We start from the raw sequence: 3383 nt of genomic DNA, 5'->3' as shown, positions 1-3383 counted from the left end.
AAATGCACAATTGATTCATTCAAGGTTCAAAAATTATAAAGTTTTCCATTAACACCAACCTCATCCTTTCTTTACACAAAATAATTGAAAACCAAGTGTTTGAAGGAGTACTTACCTTAGAAGTGTAGGATTTCAAAACAATAAAATAAAATAAAAATAAAAATAAAAAATCCAAGTAGAAAGAAAATGCAAAAATTTGGAGTGAAAAAGAGAAGACAGAGGAAGGCAAGAGATTGGCAAGAAGAGGAATAATGGGAGTAAGGATGGTAGTCGAAGAAAAGAAGAGTGACAAAAGAAGAAAAGAAAAAAAAAGAAAATATAAATAAAAAAATAAATTTTCAAAGGTGGCAGCGCGTAAAATTTTTTTCACCCGAAGCTTTACGCTTCAGGTTTGAGCGTCGCGGCGCTCAACGTTTTTGTTTTAGGGCCATTGTTTAGCATCGCGGCTTTCCCTTTGAGGGCCGCAACGCTGAAACATTCTGTTTCATGTGCCTTGTTTTCTTCATTTCAAGGTCGTAGCTCTCCCTTTGAGGACCGTGGCTTTGACTTTTTTTTTTTTTTACCAATTACCTGCAAAATGGAACATAAAAAAAATTAGTAAATCAAAAGAAATAAATTCTAACTAAACAAAAAAAATTAAATAAAATAAAGGTTAAAATAAGTAAAGTTTAGAAACTTGGGTTGCCTCCCAATAAGCACTTGTTTATAGTCACTAGCTTGACTATAATGCCCCCCTTTTCAATTCTTCATCCTCAGAATATGGTCTAAGGCTCATCCCATTAACCATGGTTGTTCCTGTGTCCTCACTATAAATCTTAATTATTCCACAAGGATAAGCTTTTACTACTTTGAAAAGACCCCACCATCTTTCTTTGCGTTTCCATGGAAAAAGCTTCAAATATGATCTAGAAAGCAGCATTACTTGTTGTCCAATCTCGAAAGGACAATTAGATGGTGGTGGAGGATGCTCCGTTGGTGATTGCTCAACTCTCACAAGTGGAGGTGGTGGCTTAAACTCAAAGATTGGTGTTTGCTCACTTATAGGTGGAGAATTAGGTTCATCTTTTCCTTCATCAATTAGGTCCACTCTATAGCAACAATTTGTAGAGCTAGGATGTTTATTTACATTGAAAATAGTAAACTCAACTACCTCTTCTCCAACTTTAAAAGTTATCTTGCCTTCCCTCACATCAATAATTGCGCCTGCGGGTAGCCAAGAATGGTTGTCCCAAGATTAAAGGAATTTCTTGATCTTCTTCCATCTCAAGCACAATGAAGTCCACCGGAATGTAAAGATGCCCAACTTTAACCAATACATCCTCAATAATCCCAACAGGATACCTGATTGTTCTATCTGCTAATTGCAAAGAAACTGTGGTAGGTTGTATCTCATTAAGTCCAATTTTCTTAGCAATTGACAAAGGCATGATTGAAACATCTGCACCCAAATCACATAAAGCTTTAGTAAATTTAAATCTACCAATAGTACAAGGTATAGAAAAACTCCCTGGATCTTTAAGTTTTGGTGGAAGCTTGTTCTGAATTATTGAGCTGCACTCCTCAGTAAGTGCCACTGTTTCAAAATCTTCCAGTTTCCTCTTCTTAGTTAAGATGTCTTTTAGGAATTTGACATAACTTGGCATGTTTTCCAAAGCTTCAGCAAAAGGAATGTTTATGTGGAGTTTCTTGAAGACATTGAGAAATTTCTCAAACTGTTTATCAAGCTTTTGTTTTTTCAACCTTTGTGGGAATGGTGGTGGAGGATAATTTGCTTCAGAATTCCCTTGATTTTTAGCTTGCCCATTATCTGTCTTTTCCTCTTCAACTTCTTTCTCAACAATTGCCTTGTCATCATTTCTACGCTCCTTTGAAGATTCAGTTGATTTTTCATTCACCCCTCCGACTTCTTTTCCACTCCTAAGTGTAACTGCATTACATTGTTCCTTACCATTGGGATTGACTTGTGTATCACTTGGTAAGGCACCTTGGGGTTTACTGTTGATGGAGTTTGCAAGCTGTCCCATTTGGATCTCAAGATTTCTCAAGGAGGCTCCATAGCTCTGAATTATGGCATCAATCTTGGACATATATTGCAAGATAAGTTCTTTCACTTGGGACTTCTTTTCAGGAATTGGTGGTCTAGATTGTTGTTGAAAACCATGAGGCACGTTGGGGTTTGAATTGGAAGGCCCTGTATTATTGTTCCATGAAAAGTTGGGGTGGTTTTTCCAACCAGGATTGTAAGTATTAGAGTATGGGTTATTCTGCTGCTTGTTAAAGTTCCCCATAAATTGGACTGATGCAGAATTGTATGAACATTGATCACTTGAATGGCCATCTCCACACATCGCACCAACTACACATGAATTTTGAACTACATGGACTCCCAATGTGTCAATTTTCTTGGACAATGCAACCACTAGCGCAGCTAAGTTACCAATTGCATCAATTTCATAGGCTCCAACAACTTTTCTTGAACCCGACCTTTCTGAAGGCCATTAATAATTATTTGAAGCCATCTTTTCCAACAAATTATAAGCATCTATCGCATTCTTACTCATCAATGCCCCACCAACAATAGCATCAATTATGGTTTTAATTGACCCAATCAGCCCATTGTAGAATGTTTGAACTTGCAGCCAATCAGGAAGCCCATGATGTGGACATCTTCGCAGTAGTTCTTTAAACCTCTCCCAAGCTTCATACAAGGACTCACCATCAAATTGTGTGAATGAGGTGATGTCGTTCCTCAACTTTGCAATCTTTGCAAGCAGAAAGAACTTTGCGAGAAACTTTTGAGCCAATTCCTCCCATGTAGTGATAAACCCATTAGGCAGTGAATTAAGCCAGCTCTTTGCTTTATCCCTCAGAGAAAATGGAAACAGTCTCAATCTAATAGCATCATCAGTTACTCCATTGTATTTAAAGGTATCGCAAATCTTCAAGAAATTTACCAAATGAGCATTAGGATCATCATTGGGTAACCCACCAAATTGGATCGAAGACAGAATCATCTGAATGTAGGCTGGTTTAATTTCAAAATTATTCATATTGATGGAAGGTCTCCTAATGCTTTGGTGGAAACCTTGCAAAAGAGGAACAACATAATCTCGCAGTGCTCTATTTGCTTCGAGAACCAGATTGATGTCATTGTTGCCATTGTTAATGTTATCCTCGGCCATTGTCTGATTTAAAGTTGCAACTTGCAAATTCTCCCTTCGATGTCTTCTAAAAGTTCTTTCTATCTCAAGATCAAAAGGAACAAGATTCAAGTTGTCTCTTCTTTGCCTACAATGACCAAAGATATCTGCAAGATAAACAAAATATAAATTAAAACAAGAAAAATAAAATTTGAAGTAAGACCAAATTGCTTGGTATTAGTA

The 3383-nt window shown here is 36.9% G+C and overlaps 1 non-coding gene and 1 pseudogene across 1 annotated transcript; one reads left to right on the top strand and one right to left on the bottom strand.

Annotated features, from left to right (window-relative positions):
• Positions 1–721: 721 nt before the first annotated feature.
• On the bottom strand, positions 722–3182 carry LOC108661548 (uncharacterized; annotated as a pseudogene).
• On the top strand, positions 2650–2756 carry LOC148763079 (small nucleolar RNA R71). Its single transcript, XR_016026114.1, has one exon. It is a non-coding gene; the product is annotated as a small nucleolar RNA R71 (small nucleolar RNA).
• Positions 3183–3383: the final 201 nt, after the last annotated feature.

Source organism: Theobroma cacao, chromosome 4 (genome assembly GCF_053813885.1).
Source record: "Theobroma cacao isolate CCN51 chromosome 4, ASM5381388v1, whole genome shotgun sequence".
Lineage (NCBI taxonomy): Eukaryota > Viridiplantae > Streptophyta > Magnoliopsida > Malvales > Malvaceae > Theobroma > Theobroma cacao.
This window is presented reverse-complemented; position numbering and strand designations above follow the sequence as displayed.